Source organism: Pagrus pagrus (genome assembly GCF_965226575.1).
Source record: "Pagrus pagrus genome assembly, chromosome: 5".
In the NCBI taxonomy this organism is placed as follows: Eukaryota; Metazoa; Chordata; class Actinopteri; order Spariformes; family Sparidae; genus Pagrus; species Pagrus pagrus.
Genome location: NC_140189.1, coordinates 11,176,397 through 11,194,910, shown reverse-complemented (window position 1 = coordinate 11,194,910; position 18,514 = coordinate 11,176,397). Strand labels below are relative to the sequence as shown.

At 41.0% G+C, this 18,514-nt stretch overlaps 2 long non-coding RNA genes across 2 annotated transcripts; one reads left to right on the top strand and one right to left on the bottom strand.

The window, feature by feature from the left end:
* Positions 1 to 3,924: 3,924 nt before the first annotated feature.
* Positions 3,925 to 4,769, bottom strand: LOC311257501. The gene is made up of 3 exons (XR_014622627.1): positions 4,629 to 4,769; positions 4,420 to 4,507; positions 3,925 to 4,306 (listed from the first exon to the last, which is right to left on the bottom strand). It is a non-coding gene; the product is annotated as an uncharacterized lncRNA (long non-coding RNA).
* Positions 4,770 to 7,503: 2,734 nt separating this feature from the next.
* Positions 7,504 to 10,038, top strand: LOC311257076. The gene is made up of 5 exons (XR_014622574.1): positions 7,504 to 7,576; positions 7,712 to 7,788; positions 8,135 to 8,338; positions 8,524 to 8,583; positions 8,977 to 10,038. It is a non-coding gene; the product is annotated as an uncharacterized lncRNA (long non-coding RNA).
* Positions 10,039 to 18,514: the final 8,476 nt, after the last annotated feature.

The window sequence follows — 18,514 nt, the reverse complement described above, 5'->3', positions numbered from 1 at the left end:
CGAGTTTGGTGAGTTTTGGGGTAATGTTCCGACCTCCAAATATACGATCTCCTGGGAGGATTAAAAAGAAGCAGAGGAGAGCGTTTCATACTGTAAGCAGATCTTCCTGCTCTTCATTACTCTTGCATTTAAAGGTGTTGTGAAAATGCTTTGACATTGTGTGTGTGTGTGGTTTTCGCTGCATTGTTTTGACACCAGAACAAAAAAAAACACTACACTACACAACACACTAAAGACACTACACTACACAGTAGCCCTTTCCACACAGAGACGCTGCATTATCGCCGCAGCTGCGGTTCGCCAACTCTCCACCGTTGGTTGTTCACACAGAGCCAAGCAGCTCTGGCGTTAAAGACCAACCTGAGTGTAATTCACACAGAAAGCCGGCGCTGCGACTCCAAAAGAGGCGTGACCGTACGCGTCATGACGATGACGTGTGTGGTTTTTTTCAAGGTGTTTCCCCGGTGTCCTCCTGTCAATCTAAACATGTACCCACTGACTGTTTATAATCCTATGGATGCAGTTATAATGTGTTGTGATTGACATCCTGACCCACCATGCATTCTGGAAAGTGGCAAGTGACATTTTTCGCTCTAAATTACATAATAACATAATCGCCATCAGTAAACAGGATGCTGTCTGACTCTTTCACTCGCAGGGAGGGATGCTGTTTTCTGGGGCAAACTTCACTGAAGTGAAGGGAGGGATGACCGTCGCAGTGATTTTTTTGACCGCAACAAATACTTGGTGAGTTAGTATTCTGTCCTCGTCAAAGAGTCCCTGTCCTTAACTGGACAGACAGATAACTCCTCCACACACTGTAGTCAATGATCAATGGATTTATTGAGCACCACTGCTTTATATTGACAGCATGAGAACGGAGTTAAACTGAAATGAAGAAAGAAAATAAAAGCAACGATGAGCATAATAAGCCTCATTAATATACATTTTCATCGTATAATCTTTGGCCTCATAAAGTCTATTTTCACGTACATGGCTAATAATTTAGCTAGCTGAAAGCCATTAGCGTGTCAAGTCACTTGCTTGGCAGTGAAACCACATGAAACAAAACATGGCCTAACAGAGTCATCTACACATAATACAAACATAAAAGCAAACATAGGCATCTTATTAACACTGTACTTACAGACGGTGCTTCTTAAAGTAATTCCGACAGAGGATGGATGTAGATGGTTTTGCTACCCGAATCCACAATGTGCTCTCTATCAAAAGCTGTGTCCAAATTCAGGGGCTGCATCCTTCGAAGGACCCAGCCTTTGTGGACTCCGAAGGCTGGATCCTTCGGGGAGTCCTTCGACGGCCGCGTCAACCGTTGTTAAATTGGACGGTCTAGCCTTCGGAGCATTTCCTGGTTGCGTCACCAGATTTTCCCGCCCCTTACCCTTACGTCACGATTTCTGCCGCCCAGGACCGCGAAAGACCGAAAAGAAAGTTGGAAGAGAAAGAAGAAAGAAGAAAAGATGCTTGAAATTGAAGTTTTAGTTTTATTCCTTATCTTCCTCATGTTGGAGGAAGAGGAGATGCGGCTCCGTCGGCGGCTGGTGTATCTCCGATTGAGAGGGGAACGTGGAGAGGTAAACCTGTTATTTGAACCCACAGTAATGTTATCATTATAATCACTATTAGCTAGCTAACAGTCAGGGGTCATTAACATACCAATACAACCACGTTAATACTAGACATGTATAACTGTAGAACGGCACATATGGTTAATGCCTTATAACATTGACAATTGATTAATAGTTAAAGAACCCTGACCTTAATTTAATATTAAAATATTTTGTCATGAATCATCAAAACCAGATTGAGAAGCCTAGATAGACTGATAAGTGGATTGATAATCAGATTCAGCATTATCTACCAAAGCTCTAAAATGAACTAGAATTATCTTATTAACTAAAATTATGTAGCTATTGTCTAATTAACCATTTTTCTTCTCCTGTTCTGCCCTTCCTTTCCCAATCCAGACCAGACCCCTGTACTGCAAGATCAACCTGGCTGTTCCTGTCCTCGACAGGTTTTTCGAGGATGGGGACACCAGGCAGGATTTCCGGCTGAGCAGAGAGTCCCTGGCAGTGCTGCTGAATCTTCTCAAACAGGATCGAAGACATGGATGGGGTGCCACAATAGAGACCTTGGTGTTCCTCTTCTGGCTGGCGAGTGGGGCATCATACAGGGTGGTCTCAAGGGTGTTTGGGATGCCTCGCTCCACCGTCCACTGGATCGTCCACCGAGTTACTGGGGAGGTGGTGGCCATTCGCCACAAGGTCATCCACCTCCCAAAGACCGCTGAAGACCTGGCGGCAGTAACTCGGGGGTTTGCAGGGCTGGCAAGACACAGAGCTTTTTTAAAAGCTGCTGGAGCGATCGACGGCTGCCATGTGAGGATCAAGCCACCAAGCGGCCCTGATGGTCACTGCTACAAGAACAGGAAACTGTTCGCCTCCATCATCCTGCAGGCAGTTTGTGACCATCAGGGCCGCTTCGTAGACACGTACGTGGGCTGGCCGGGGTCGGTGCACGACTCCCGAGTACTCCGGCACAGCCCACTGTACAGGCGGGCTATCTACCCTCCTCCAGGGCACTTCATCCTCGCAGATGGCGGGTACCCGTGCCTCCAACATCCCCTCCCCCTCATCACTCCCTACAAGCGACCCGTACAAGGTGTGGGCCCCCAGCGCTTTAATCTCCATCATTCCAGGGCACGCTCTATCATTGAGCGTGCCTTTGGAATCATGAAGACCAGGTTCAGGTCCATCTTCCTGCAAGCGCTGGAGGTGCACCACACCTTTGTGCCCCAGGTACGTCATAACTCAACAGGATTCTTTTTTTTTTTGTTTTTGAGTACTGAAGAAGAGTAAATCAAAATTAATGAATACTTTTTTTCATTTCAGGTCATTACAGCTTGTGCCGTCCTGCACAACATCTGCCTGGGGGCAGGTGACATCATGCCCCCAGAGGATGAGCAGCAGGACGACATGCCGGAGGATGAGGGGGAGGGGATGTTGGAGGCAGCCAGTGGTGCTCCATGGCGGGACCAGTTGTCTGCGGAGGTGTCTGCCCTGGAGGAGGTGATCCCCGACCACGACTATCTTTAGTTGGTAAGTAAAATAATCTTAAAGGCATTATTCAAATTTAAAGTGTTTGGTAGATAGTTGTGTTCGTCGCAATCAGTCATCATTATTATATTATGATCACATTATGAAATCATAATTCTTGCCTCTTTCTTAAAAAATTCTCAGTGGCATGGCAGCCGTCGATCAAGTCAGCCCTGCAAACCCTGTTGATGGACGATGTGGTGGACAGTGGAGACTACACCCCCCAAACACCCTGAATACCACCCCAGATGATGTCCCACTGACACCAGGTCTTTATTGTGGCATCCCATCAGCACTGCCAGGGACTCCTGCTCAGTGGGGAGATTTTTTTGGAACAATTTAACTTTTTTCGTTTGATCCTTTTTTTCTATTTCTCAGTCGAGTGGAAAAACAACAATAAATATGTTATAAATGTTATAAATGTTGTGTTATATATGTGTAAATGTTTAATGCTTTTATGTTGCATAAAAGTCTATTTGGTTCAAATCTATCAAATGTGTACATTCATTTGTGTAAACATTGACCCATTAGTGAATAACAACTATATTTAGCATGTTGAAGATGCAATATGGAACAGAAAGTGAAATAAGAAAGGTTTGATGTTTGAAAAACCTTGTGAATACTAAATGGAATAGACAACGTGGGTGACAATATTTAATTAATGAAATAAATAACAAACAATGATTGCGGTGAACAATTAACTAATTAACAATTAACTAACAATTAACAAACAATTAACTAATTATAAACAACTAATTTAAACTAACTAACAGCCTGAACAAAATAAATGAACAACAAAAGAAAATAAAATTAGCGCTCCACCATCCGCTCCAGGAGGGAGAATAACCTGTCCATTCTTTGTCTGCTCTCTCGCTCCCTCCTCTCCTCTGCCTCCCTCTGCAGCCTCATATCCTCCCTTATTAGGTCCAGCAGGTCATCCTCCCTCCTCCTCTTGCCTTGCCGTGGCTGACGCTGCTCCTCCTCCTCCTCCTCCTCCTCCTCCTCGTTCTCCTCTTGGACAACCGCTGCACTCGGCCCTGGTGTGTCCTCAGGCATCGACAAAATCAATACGGGGGGGCAATGGATGGCCTCTGTCCCAAAATTTCGTCCATGAGGACAAACCAGGGCCAAGTGGCAGCGGTTGGCTTCCCGCTGACCCCCTCTCCACTTGCTGGATATTTGCAATCCTAAGGCAGTGGAAATCAATCATGTCAGCATTTTTCCGCAAAGTATTTATTAAATTGTATGGGTAAAACAAATAAAATGTAGTTTCCACATCATCATTCACACTTGCACCTACCTTATATTTTTTTTTGAGGTTGTCCCATTTCTTTTTTGCCTGCAGGGGCTCGACCTTTCCCTGCAGGCCCATTTTTTCTAGAATTGTTCTAAACACAGAAAGAAGCAAAAGAAAAGGTAAACACAGGATCACATTAACACAGGGATGCAAAGATTTACAAAAAAGTGACATCAGGACACTGACAAATGGGCTATTTATTATTGCCTTACCTCCATCCAACAGCGGCGGAGTGTTTGGCCCCTGTAAATAAATGGTCGTTTTGGCCTCTGACCCTTATAAACATCTCTGTTTGCTCCTTGCTCCCTAAAACAAAATGAAATGTAAAACACGTGTTATGTAATGTCAACAGACAAAAGGGCTCTGATATAGCAAAAATATAATAATTATTATTATAATGATGATGATGATGATGATAATCCTAAACTTAGCTCTTTATTCAATCCAAACGTTTAACTAGACTTTACAGTTTTACAGTTTAGAAATAAAGCAGGGATCACAGCCTAATCTAAATTTGTTCATCTTGGTCCAACTATGTACATGAAGTCTCGTCACAATAAGATATGAGTCAACCTCTGAACGGCTGAACATTTTGAAAGTGAAGGCTTTTAAGGCTTTACTTCAAACGGCACAATGCTAATTTATGCCGTGTGCTAATGCATCACCAGCGTCACGTATTTTAACTGAAAGTTAAAATTTGGAGGTTTTCCAAGTCCCCTGAAGTTTAACATATCTGGCGTTGGATGTTCAAATGAGTAAAAACCGAGTATAAACCCAATACTTACAGTTATATGTCATATCTGCGCCACTTGATGTCGCCATTGCTCAAATTTTCCCTCTTCTTTTTCGGGACTGAGCAGCGGCGCGCAAAGGATCTTGGGATATGGGAGGCTGCGAAGGATAGTAGCGGTCCGTCCTCCAAAAAGCGGGAGAAGCAGGCTGCATTTGTGGGCTGCGTTTGGAGGAGCCTTCGAATTTGGACAGCCTTCGCGCAGCGTTGTGACATAATTGGCCTTCAAATCCGCACTTCGAAGGATGCAGCCCCTGAATTTGGACACAGCCAAAGTGTCAGGGAAAACCAAGATGGCCGCCTACAGGACACTGGAGGTAAACAATGAGGGTCATAATACACAAAGAGAATAAGCACCACCTAGTGGCCGCAGAAAGAACTTAAACCCCTTCTTTCCTCAGGCCAGAACAGTTAGGCTGGATTGCACCAACAAGGTTTAATTTAATTTAAGATTAGCTCTAATCGGGGATTAATAAAACTAGGTTTAAAATGACTTAATCCAGGTTTAAAATTAAGCAGAGCTCTGTTGCACCATTTAAAATTAATCTCAGTTTAGTAAAACTCAGTTCAACTTAATTTAAACTTAGTTCAAACTGATTTAAATCAATAGGGATAATTGTGGGTATCAAAATTAAAATTAATTTCATATGCAATTAAATATATAGGCTACATCGATAGCGTGCTGTCAGGACCCCGGATTTATATAAAAAAAAATGTAAAAAGAGGGAGACTGTTTCAACGGGTGCTTTTCCGATTAAACGTTACATTGTTGCTAGCTAGCAAAAACGTTAGCCTAACATCACTTGTGACGGATCGGCTACGTTACAATGGCTCGGCAGAGAAGCTCAAACTTTTCCTCCTTTGAAAAAAACTTGCTGACCAAATTAATGGTGGGTTGATACTGTACATGTTTTTATTCTCGCAATCAATTTCGCTTGCGATCAGTGTCCTGAGAATATTAATTGTTTATTCCTTCACCAAACGCACACCAAACGTGACGACAATATATTGTAATTGTAAATCATTTTTCATAAGTGTGGTTTTACTTTGCCTATCAGCAAATTGAAAAAGTTTTGAAAGAAGACGACTCGGCTGCGTGAGGCTGCGTCTTGCTGCTAGTCACCCTAAATCTGTCACTCATCGTTGCCTCCGTACATTCCAGAGACTTGTGATTGGTTGTTTTGAAAAAGTCTCCTCCCATACACCAGCAGGGTATAAAGTCAGCAGCAAGTTTGCTTCACCGGGTCTTTTTCTCACGGCAACAACAGGTAACTACCTTGTGTCTTCTGGAATGGCTTCTCTCTCATCCCCAACCAGATTTATTCAAGTAGATGACCCTGAGCTATCAAGCCTCGGGCAGAGCCTGCAACTTAATTCCGTAAGTATTTAATGTTGCATTTGGTGAGAGTGGTGTCATGTAATGTGTGTTTGTGTGCGAGTTATTGTAGTTGTGAGTATTGTTAGGTAAATGTGTGTATGTTGTGTATGTTGCAGTATTCATGTCTCGATCCAGTGGTCAAACCTCAGGATCGATACAGGGAGTCCCACAGAAGGCAGACTTTCTACTCAAGAAGTGCGAGAAGAAGCAGGAGACGATCCTTCAGCTGCAGGCCGAGTTGCGGCAGCTGAAGGAAAGGCTACAGCCTGTGACACCTGATAAGTAGAGTTACTGTGTAAGCCAGCAGTATAAGTCTATGGAAAGTCAGTGTGGGAATAACTGAAAGACTTCGTGAAACAGAATGGTGATTGTGGCTATTTGCAGATAGCAGTGATGCTGAGATAATCCAGACATCTGAGGATGGTAAATTTTAAATGTGGTAGTTTGTTACATTTAATCCCTGCCTTCATATGTGAGTGTAATTGAAGTGTAATAACTTATTTGACTGTGTTGTTTATGTTGTTTGTTGTAGGAGCACAAGGTGATGCAAATCCTGATGTTTAAATGATGATGTTGTTCTTTGAATAATTTTAATAAAGTTCTTGTTAAGCATTTGGATGCGTGTTTGTTTTCTATGGTGTTGAGGGTGTTTGAAATTGTCATACGTTTTCACACAGAAAACAATCAATCTTACAGTATGGGGAAAAAAAAAAAAGTCTTCCAGATATGTTACTGTTAGCCATTAGTTATCTTTGTGTTTGTAAAAGATGGAACTCAATTTTTGTGATGTTTGACTGTAGCATGTGAGAGGTGGTTTGTTTTGTAATCAAAAACTTAAGAGTATTGATGGAGGCAAGTAGGCATTATTTGAAGTATAAAGTTCTGATTGGTTGTTTTGAAAAATGCTCCACCCATACACCAGCAGGGTCTGCTCTGCTGGTGTCACCTACATCCCTGTTTCATTTAAGAGTTTCATCCACCAATCTTGCAAGGTAAGCACTATGTTAGCTTTCATAACAGCAGAGTATACATTACTACTTCTTAAATGTAGCTGTTACAGTTGGTTTGGAAAGAGTTTTGAACACAGCATGCATGTAGAAGTAATACACTGATTTGGACATTTTCAGATGCCTCGTGGAAAGTCTTACAGGCGTTCCCAGGCAGCTAAGCAGAGGATGGCGGACCGTCATAGACCGTTGGTTATGTAAGTTGCTACTCATATTATCCTGCAAATGTCTCCGTCGTCTCTAGTCAGGGGCTGTTTCTCATGGGCAGTATGGGCAGCCGCCCAGGTTGGCATTAGTGCCTGCCAAAAAAAAAAAAAAAATCCAGGTGTGTCTGACTCTGACCTCAGTAGTCACAAGAATGGTCAGACACACCTGGATCAATCAGTTTGTCCAATAATGTAAAACAGGAAATAAAAGAGCTGGTTTAAGTTCAGGAAGTAGTGGAGCTGTGCATAAAGCCTATTGCCCCAACCGTCTTCTACTGCCAGATCTGCCAATAAATCCTCACTAACCAACTGAAGTCAATGTGCCCTATTTTGACAGGACCTATTACCAGAGGACAAACACCATCATGTGTGCTCCTATCAGTCTCTAGGAGGGACAAATTTCAGGGCAAATCTTCGAGTTCGGCTTGCTAGGGAGGATGAGGTTCAGAGGTGGCTGGAGGACTTTCAGAAATCCTCAGGCTTGACCTGGAGAAAGTCCAAAACCTACCCTGATGCAGGGCGAGGCTCAAATAAGTATAGGGTTAGTACTAAACAGTCCACCCCCCCACATCTCCTTAATGTTGTGTATACATGTGTGTGAGTTTCCTCCAAATGAGACCAACTCAGGTCTGTACACAGGCTTTTATCATACATGATGTTACATGGGAATGAGTTTTCCTTTGTTTACAGTTATATGTCTGTCTGTCTCTGTCTAACCATCTGTAGTCAGCATTGACACTGAAGAACCACTGGATTGTGGACTGGCTCCTGTTGAGACTGACTCAGGTAAAGACAGTCAAGCATGGTTGCACTTTCAAAGTACATTTAAAGTACTATTAAAACATTCTTATAACAGACAATGCTGTTGATACGATGTGATCCGTAAGGTGATTTGTCAACAGGTAATATATTGAAGCTTAGTTGTCTTAACAAAAAAATCCATTGATGAATCACATGACATTTCTGAGGAAGATAGCAGGAAGAGGCTATCAAAACATGTCAGGATACAAGGTAGCCTACTTAAACTGTCTGTTAAATTCAATAGTACTTTTTCAGACTACATTAAAAGTAGGCTATAACCATGTTTTTTTTTAGTGATACTATAAACACCTTGCACTGTACACACCTTGTAATGGAAAGTCATTTCTCAGATGTAATGTTTTTTCATGCTACCTCAAGGAACATCTGGACTGGAGGAGGAGCTGATGCAGGTTTTCGATTGCCTGAAAAAGAAGCTGAGAGTTCCCTGCAGTCGGCTCTCTCAACTTTTAGTAAGGGCCCAGTCACTGACGAGCCAGTACCAAACACCAAAGGGACACCTTCAGATGACAACCCAAATTGGGGGCCAGCCCACAGCTGTAGCCCGCAGAAAGGCGAGGCTGGGTGGGAGAAGGGCCTTAATATCAGGGCGGCCCACAAAGGCCTCAGCGAGGGAGCACCGGTATAATAAGACTGGAAGGAAGAGGATTGCTCCTCATTGTCTGTGTGGACTGAAAACATGTCCATTGGTGGAACACACTAGCTGGTTGATGACATTCATGATTTCTTTAGTAAAATGTCGTAAATAAATATTTGTTATTTTTTTCATTCCTTGATAAAAAGGTTGATCGGAGGTTTCATTTGATTCAGTGGCAACAATAAATTATTACTTTTTTGTGTGCATTAAGGCAGAGGTCTTCAACAGGGGGTCCGCGGAGGTGTTGCAGGGGGGTCGTGGAATTTTTGGTTGATGAGGCAATGTTTCATATTATTTAGTTTCCACATTTATCAGGGTTCCCACTCTTTTATTGAAATCATTTTCCAGGACTTTTCCAGGACATTTATACATCCCCGCCCCATTCAAGCTTTGGAGAAGTGTTCTTTTCGACAGTTGTACTTTATTGGTATTTGTAGATGTGCGGTCTATGGCTATAATTTATGAAATAATCTGTTACATGCTTCATTATATGATAACTTTTGAACAACTCAAAGTTGCTAGTTTTATCACCAGACACTTATTTGGAAAGGTCAAATAGAGCTCTGGTAGCTGATGTCACTGTGTGATAAATCATTTTCCAGGACATTTTACTTTTTTTTTTTCTCATTTTTCATGCGTTTTCTATGACTGGAAAATTGGTCAACCATTTTCCAGGTTTTCAAGGACATGTGGGAACCCTGTTTATGTTTCATATAAAAACATCAATTTGAATAGCTTGTCTGCATGATTATCATGCAGTCGACAGACATTATTGATATTGGCATCGATATCATTTGACAAGGTCTGTTTATAAGCTGCAGTGGGATGGCGGCCCCCCTACTCAGGGTATGTGTACATGTTTACAATAAAAACATGAATATGAACCTGTGTATTATTTAGTTATTATTATTTAATATAATACACAATTTTATACAATATAGTAGGGGTCATACACATACCAATGCGCACGAATACCACTGCAAAACTCACCGTTTAATAGTGACAATGCAATTAGCCTACCATTAATACACGTGGTGCTAGCTGTCCGTCACGAATTCGCAGTGAGTGGCGATAATTAAGATTATTTCAGATGTTTTGAGCAGCCAGTATTTGTCATGGTGATATGATTACATTAATGTAGCCTAGTAGTTTTGATGAATAACTCATATCAGTGGGAGTGATGAGCCATAATCTTACTGCATGCTGCACTCTGCATTGAACATTTACCGAGACAGTGTAGCCCTTATATACAGTCTATGGCGCAGCTGCACGTAGCTGCATCAACCAATCACGAAGCACCTTGATCTGCCAATAAGATGACGGTGCCTCATGAATATTAATGACATTCCTGGACTGACTGTGGAGGGCCAAGTGGTGGATGCAAGTTTTTTTCATGGCTTCTAGTATTGAGATGGTAAAGTGGCAGTGACGGGCTGGCTGTCAAACAGCTGCAGGTTGGCGACAGAGTGGTAATGACACCTGATGGCAGCAAGACACACTGGTCTGCAGTCGACCTCCAACACAACCTTTGAGGTACTGTCTTGTTTCTTTTTATTTTTTTAACTATGTTTTAAAAACACACCATTTTATGGCATAGTTACACTATGTGTTGTTAAAAGACAGACTTTACTGTGCTCTGGCAGAAATAGAAGCCCTGCGTATCTGCTCCGTAAGGGTCCGGACTGCCAGAGCGGCAACGGAGCAGATACGCAATGCAGTGGACCTCGTGGAAGTGAATACAGAATAGAGTGAAACCTATCAGCTCCGTTGCCATTCTGTTTAGGAAAATTAGAATTGTGATATCAAGCCATGTGTTTATTTTGTCTCTGAACAGAAGCCTGAACAAGTCACAAAAGAGGCAGACATCCTGGGGGTGATGGAGGACACAAAGGAGGATTTCCTGCAGCTGCTCGTCCAGGATGACACCATCTACGAGATCTGTAGGGAGCTGTGGGACCCCATAGACCACATGTTAAAAAAGGGAACAATTAGAGGGGTTCTGACAATGGACAATGGAAGAGGAATAAAAAGGGTGGAGGGTAAATGTTCTAATCAGTTTAAAAATGTTGTGTATGATTTTCTTCAATTTAATGTTAATCTGTTGTGGTGTTGTCTTCCTTTGTTAAGTTTTTAATGTTCTTTTTGTTCACATTCAACGTTAAATTTTGTTATTAAATGTATTCCAAAACATTCTACGTTTTTATTAAGTCAATGGTACTCAGTTGCGGTTTAAGTAGTCTGTTGTCAGTGCTTAATTGTCTTTACTGTAATGAAGGAAAAAAATGAAGTGGAAAGGCATAACAATAAAAAAAAATGTAAGTGGCAGAATCATCACAGAGGAGTTAAAAGTTTTCAATTTGAAGAAAGAAGAAGGCATCTCCGAGCCGTCACAGCAGTGGAGCTCATGATTTTCACCGGCTCCGCTGTGTTGCGTATCTGCTCCGTCCCAGCTCCAGCAGTCCAAAACCTTCCGTAGCAGATACGCAAGCCTTCTACTTCTGCTGGATGCCGGAGCACGGCGCATCAATTCATCCGAATTCAGCACAGAGCAGACATTGAGTCAGACATGGAAACAACATGCCATCCCGTTAATTTTCCATTCATTCTTATGGGGAATTTTGCAAACTGTCCTGCTACTACTTCAGCATACGTTCAGCTAGATAAACTGTTAGGCCCCAACCAACCAAATGGGGTGTGTGAGTAAGAAGTCAGCAGTCATGTCAGTGGTGTATGGATAACTGAAACTATTGTGTCATGTCTGTTGTAACCAAGAGAGAACAGGCTGTAGTGGCTGCATCAGGCCCAGCTGAGAGAGAGAGACTACTGGAGGAGCGGACCTTATGCTTTCGGGAGGCCCTGCCCAGATGGGTGGGTATAAGTTAGCCACCCTCTCAGCTCCACCTTCCAGCCAACGCCCAGAGCTGCCGGAGAAAAGTGAGGCAACATGCCAGTAGAAAGGAAAGGGGCGTCACAACACACACTTTGCCTTCCATAAACTTAATTTTGTGTCTCTCTTCCTCCTTGTCTCCTTGTTCTCCCCCACTCCCCCGTTCACTTCTCAAATTGATCAGCTTTTTAAGCCTATTCAGCCTACAACTTTTCAGCTGTTCTGCCTCTTCAGCTTTTTCTGCTAAATCTTGCTCAGCTTTTTTTTTTTTTGCTTTTTCAGCCTTGTACTTGTACTTCAGCTTTTCTTAGGCTGTCTGCCTTTTTTTTTTCAGTTACTACTACTAGTACCACTACTACTACTCGTACTACTACATGAAGTTTTTTTCAGCAGTGTATTGCAATGCATTATAGTTTTATGCATTTCAAGCAATTATTTTCCAGTATATTCAGGAATTTGTTTCTAAGTCACTTCAACTGTCACATTCACACTGTATTTTTGCAGGAAATACAATTATTATTTTTTTTATTAGGAAGCTTCATTGTCTTCAGATGAGACTTTTCAACAAACCCTATATTATTTCACAGTTTTCAGATATTCTTGACATTATTCAAAATTTCAACAGCCAGCAATGTGCATTTGCCATCAGCTTCTCAACAGGGAACATTCACAACCGCAAGCTCGTCAGAACTTGTCTTCTGTAGTTCTTTTTCTTCTTTGTGTAATATAATTTATGTTGTGACTATTTTGTTTTTATATGAGCTATAAGACAGTACATGACCACAGTCAGGCAGAGACCTACAATGCATAGAAATCGATGGAGGAAAAAAATCGACAAGCAAAATATGTTAACCATAATATTAACTTTCAATCAGACGAGTCATGCAAAAACTAGGCAAAACGCAGCAAGAAAAAAATGTATATACACTAAAAATGAAGAACGGCAAAAAGACAGTTATTTTTGCTAAAATTGGTTCGAGCACAAGTGTGTATGTGTATGAGTGTGTATTTATATGCAAAAGACATGAGACCGAAGGACGAGTGAGAAAATAGTCCAGTGGAAAAATAAATGAAAGAACAAATGGGTTAAAACACCAGAAAGGTCAGAACAACACTGAAGTTGGCACCTCGGGGCACGATCCATGGTGCCATGGATGCACCAGAGCTCGGGCAGAGGTCAGCTGGGTCGGACCTACTCCTCAGTTGTTTTGGACTAATAAGCTTCGGGACAGATCCAGACCCTTAAAGGGCTACTGGCCTGTTGCAGACACCTATGACCCCTTCCAGAGTCTGCTCCCAAACACGTTGGAGTGAGATGGCTTGAATGTGTGGAATAAAAAAGGTGGTACCTCTGGTTCTGTTGTATCCAATTTGATCATTTGTTTTCTAAACCAACATATCCTCATATTTAAATGACTTCATAGGCTAATTGTTTGTTGCTCCCAAGATGCACTTTAAATAAAGAAATAGTATCCATTATGCATCTCAACAGGCAATGATATATATGTGGAATGAGTTTCATTTCACAAGGATTGTGTCATCTTGCCAGTTTGGCAGGGCAGTGAGTTTGATCTGCAGCTGGTGTTTGGACAGAGTCACTGACTTCACTGGCAAAAGGATGGTAGTTGTTACTTTAAGGAATTGTCATGTCAGCCGTGCCATTGTAATGTGCTCAGACAGGGGCACTGAGTGGTTATGTATATTTTTACAAGTGAGAAGAGTGGTTTTCTTCCTGATTATTAGGGTGACCAAAGTTCAGGCTGTGTATGGCTGAGTGATGGTTCAGCTGAAGAAAGGTCATGTGGACTGCAGCGGCAGTGATTGTTGAGGGTTGCTGAGTTGATCAGTCAGTGACGGTGCTAGAAAGGTTGTTTGATATCGGCTGAGTTTGAATTATAGGCAGTATTTTGTGAGTATTGCAGGAAGCTGTTACCACCCATTTTCCTAATTTTGTCTTAGTGCTTCATGTGGTATCAGTGAGTGGTCTTAAATTAATGTCACAGATATTCTCGGCTGTAAAAGGGTTTTTTATTCAGTCTTATTCCTGGCATTCATATTGTTCAGAAGCCAGCCATGGGTGATGTGATTGTTGGTTTACTTTTAGTCATTTTGTAATGTATGGTAGATGGGTTGCAAAATGAAAATAATCTAAAATCCGTGCTGTTAGAAAGCCATTAATATTTGAGAGGCAATCCCGACGGACATTTATTGTTTTTATATCACAGTGAATGTACACATTACAAACATCATTAATATTTAAAAATGCTCTGTAATACACACTCAAACTGTATATAATCTCATTGTGATGACATGTATTGTTTATGATATGTTGTGAGTATAACATTTTAAAGCCTGTGGAGGCCTATTTAGTCTTATTACTTGCTAACTTATTTATCTAATTATACGTAATATAGCACCTGTAAGTAAAGCTCCATTAACTTCCGAAAAAGCTATGATCAAGCTCATTACAATGACATGCATTATTTACATACTGTAATGCAGTAGAAACATATGCTTGCATATTTCTAAACATCATTCACTCTAATTGCATCTATTAAAATCAACACATTCTCATTCCCACCTTCAGTCAGTCTTCATATAATAATAATAAAGTCATCCAGAAATCATGTCAAAAGGCAGCAATGTAAACAGCAATCACAAGCACAGGCACATGCAAGTCCAAAGTGCCCTTTTAGTCAAGATTTGGGCAAAGGCCTACCCATGGCCCTTCAAGAAGAACATCTAACAATTGATAATAATTAGCTATGAACAAAATGACCTGCATAGTAGCAGGCCACTTCACATCTCATGATGACAATTCACCTCATCATCATGTGATGTACCCTCCTACGAAGCGCACCCTGCAGTCAGAGGGATGAAGAGTTGAAGTTAAAGTGACGGTAAGTGGGCTTTGCTGTGAAATTATGTGAAATTATTATGTTCTGTGTATTTTACAAGATGAAGTGAGTGATCATACAGGTCATTAGCCGCTAGCTAACCAGTCCCCCCAGGATGAAAAAAGTCAGCAGGGACAAGCTCAATTTGTGGCAGCGAAAAATACAGTTAAAGTACTCAGATATAGTGAAGTGAAATGTTCCCTTTCAGTGTTTTACAATTATATTTATGGACTAATGTTAGCCTACTGTTGCATAAATGTGTATGTCGCATCTTTGGTTAATTTTATCTGCAATAATGCATTACTATCTATGAGATCGTCATATGTTTGCAGTCTCACTGTCCTGTGAGAACCACAAATCTGTAAAAATTCAAAACTTTTAATGGTGTCAGAAAAACAGCATTCTTCTCCGTTTTGTGACAATGCATTTTCAGACTGCAAAGAGACGTGTACATATTCAATTTTCTTTTTAATGGGTAGCTGAATGCGTTTGTAAGCGGCTGCCACAGCAACCGTAGATTTTTAGTCAGGTTTTATTTTTTATTTTAAGCCATCTTATCGTGAAAGCACTCCATAAATAATTCCTGGCGGGTCTGACTAACCAGACAGTTGCAGCACAGGACACATGGGAAAAGAGTATGACATACACCTCTTTCTTACTTTTTGTCATGGGCGACTCGACTTCTGATTACTTTAATTTATGTAATTATATCACCAGATATTAACAATTAAGGACAGAGTCTGCAGTCTGTATCAGCAGTTTACTACTGCATTTATTTCTGTAAAAGACAGTCAGTGTGTGTGATATTATTATATTAATCATGATATTTTATTCTACAGTGCACAGATGCCTCGTAAAGACAGGCGAGTTAAAGAGAGACAGAAGGGGCTGTGTGAGGCAGCTAAAGGCAGTGGATCCCTGACCAGTGACAGCCTTCGCAAAGAGGAGAGGCTGTCAGACCTTCTTTTACTGGCAATTGAGAAGAATGTTCCAGTTAACCACAGTGATGTCATAGTTGTTTTTCTGGATGTGGCCAACAGAAAGTTGCTGTTGTAGAAGAAAAATATGTAAATGCACAGTCTGTCATCTACAAGGTGTTATATCTGCTCCATGAAGCTCCCAGACGAACTTCGAGCTTGCAACACATTCAGGAAACAATAACGAGCTGATTAATGATAACATATGCATTTTGACTCGGTGAATGCCTCACTGTTCTGGTTGCATTAAAAAATAAAACTTTTTACTCAGATGTTATGCTCATGGTGGTGTGTTCTTTATGCGACAACAGTTTTTTTTATATCTCCTCGCTCACATTATTGCAATATATCATAATATATTGAACTGAACACCTGTATCATCACCTATACTGTGGCTATACGCAGCCCTAACACCACTGTGCTTTAAAGTCAGGTCTCATATAGCCCTTTTCAACTTTGAGCACCTGCCCCTTCAGAGGCCCTGCACAAGCAGTATTGTCAGGAATTGCTTCTCTAGTGTATTTGCTACAGAATACATGATGGAGTTGAAGTCCTACCATCATTATGTTTCTTTCGTCCTATCAGCTATGATATAATTGTAATTCATAGATAAAGACATGTTTTTGCATCTCAATACTAATGGGTTCCCAAGTGGTCTTCCTACAGCATAGTATGTGCTAAAGATACCAGTATTCATTTTGCTAAAAGCCTCTAGCCCATCAGTGTGTGGACTCAAGTAAGGAAAAATGACTGTACTTAAGGACTCTAGAGTACTTGGTTGGTTTGGAGTTCACAACCATCCATGTCAGTTTTTCCCCTCCTCTCTTCACCCCCTTTTAAGACACAACATCCTCCTTTGGCCTTTTAAGACACCTTATACTGAACACAGCATCTTCAAAACAGATGTTGAGGCACCGTGGATCATAAATTTACATATTAACTAGGAAAAAAAACATTGTTATTCTGGACTCCTTGATGCCTTAAGACATAGACCATGTGTTAACAAAGACACATTTTCTAACTGATGAATTAATTATCTAATAATCTCATTAGTGTAACTGGCTATGTTTAATATGTCACAGTGATTATGGATATGAGGCAGCTTATGTGCCTCAGTGGGTAATGTAACGCTCAAAGACGTGAAGATGCTGCTCTAATTTCTTCAGTTTGAATTAAGATGAAAAAAGGAGCATGGACATAATATTGAGATTGAGCAGCAAACTATGAGCAAAAGAAAATTACAGAAACAAATAAGGTAGTGTGTGCTGTTCTGCTGTTAACTGAAGCATGTCAAAGTGAAAACGTTGGTGGCAAAAATGAGTCTTGAATGGAATCAAGGCTTCATTTTCCCCCTCTGTCAAGTATAAGTAGATCATATTTTCCTGTCACTGCTTCCTCTCTCCCCCCCTGCCTGGTTCATTTGGCTATAACAAATATGTTGCCAGTGATGACTCTTTTTTGTGTTCTTGTTTGATCTGGGAGATGAAGATTTGTTTTGCTGCATAGTAGCAGGCCACTTCACATCTCATGATGACATTTCACCTCATCATCATGTGATGTACCCTCCTACGAAGCGCACCCTGGAGTCAGAGGGATGAAGAGTTGAAGTTAAAGTGACGGTAAGTGGGCTTTGCTGTGAAATGATGTGAAATTATTATGTTCTGTGTATTTTACAAGATGAAGTGAGTGATCATACAGGTCATTAGCCGATAGCTAACCAGTCCCCCCAGGATGAAAAAAGTCAGCAGGGACAAGCTCAATTTGTGGCAGCGAAACTACAGTTAAAGTACTCAGATATAGTGAAGTGAAATGTTCCCTTTTAGTGTTTTACAATTATATTTATGGACTAATGTTAGCCTACTGTTGCATAAATGTGTATGTCGCATCTTTGGTTAATTTTATCTGCAATAATGCATTACTATCTATGAGATCGTCATATGTTTGCAGTCTCACTGTCCTGTGAGAACCACAAATCTGTAAAAATTCAAAACTTTTAATGGTGTCAGAAAAACAGCACTCTTCTCCGTTTTGTGACAATGCATTTTCAGACTGCAAAGAGACGTGTACATATTTAATTTTCTTTTTAATGGGTAGCTGAATGCGTTTGTAAGCGGCTGCCACAGCAACCGTAGATATTTAGTCAGGTTTTCTTTTTTATTTTAAGCCATCTTATCATGAAAGCACTCCATAAATAATTCCTGGCTAACCAGACAGTTGCAGCACAGGACACATGGGAAAAGAGTATGACATACACCTCTTTCTTACTTTTTGTCACGGGCGACCCGACTTCTGATTACTTTAATTTATGTAATTATATCACCAGATATTAACAATTAAGGACAGAGTCTGCAGTCTGTATCAGCAGTTTACTACTGCATTTATTTCTGTAAAAGACAGTCAGTGTGTGTGATATTATTATATTAATCATGATATTTTATTCTACAGTGCACACCACTGTGCTAACACCACTGTGCTTTAAAGTCAGGTCTCATATAGCCCT